The 736-nt window shown below is 38.0% G+C and overlaps 1 protein-coding gene across 3 annotated transcripts in view; it reads left to right on the top strand.

Moving 5' to 3' along the window:
• slco1c1 (solute carrier organic anion transporter family, member 1C1) overlaps window positions 1–736 on the top strand; it is a 33138-nt gene that overhangs the window by 10058 nt on the left and 22344 nt on the right. The window lies entirely within an intron of this gene.

Raw genomic sequence — 736 nt, 5'->3', positions numbered from 1 at the left:
CAGGTTTCTTTTCAGCACTGTAGCCAGGCTGACAAAGAGGTCTTACTTTGTAAAGTGTCCTGAGATGACTTTTGTTGTGATTTGGTGCTATACAAATAAAATTTGAATTGAATTTTTTGAATTGAATCTTATGAAGTTATGCCAGGATTGCGTGTCTCTGAACACCTTGTTGTATAAATAAGTTAATAAATATTTTGTTTTGACTTGGATTTGAACTTTTATACATCTATTATCTAATCTATCTGCTGTATATACATTTATGCCTAACAGAAGACCTTTAAAGCGTTCATGAATCCTGTCCTCACCCAATTAAAGAGCAGATACTCAATGGCTAATCTAGAGTCGCGTGTGTGCCCCCTGTTGTCTATACTAAATGTCTGTCTGGCTGTCTTCACTCAGTTGTTTTTGGTCAGTTACTCTCTTTCATAGATGACAGTCAGTGCTCTCCAACCTACACTCTGTGTTTATCTCCATTCTTCTCCTCCCATTCTACATCCCTTCCCTCATCTGAACCCCATTATTTCTGTGATGTTGGCACTTGTTAATTAGTGAATGTCAGACCAGTGAACGTAGGTTAATGAGGAACATTCGTGCATTGTAGCAACCACAATGATGTCGCACAAGTGCTTCTTTCTGTCCTGTTCTAAGTGTGAACATTACACAATCGTGTAGATGAGTATAAGTGAGAATTGCATTTGCGCAGTCCTGTTTTTTGCTCCTGTGTATATCAATGTAA

Source organism: Monopterus albus, unplaced genomic scaffold (genome assembly GCF_001952655.1).
Source record: "Monopterus albus unplaced genomic scaffold, M_albus_1.0 scaffold45.1, whole genome shotgun sequence".
NCBI lineage: Eukaryota > Metazoa > Chordata > Actinopteri > Synbranchiformes > Synbranchidae > Monopterus > Monopterus albus.
Note: the sequence above shows the minus strand (reverse complement) of the source record. Positions and strands in the feature narration are given on the sequence as shown.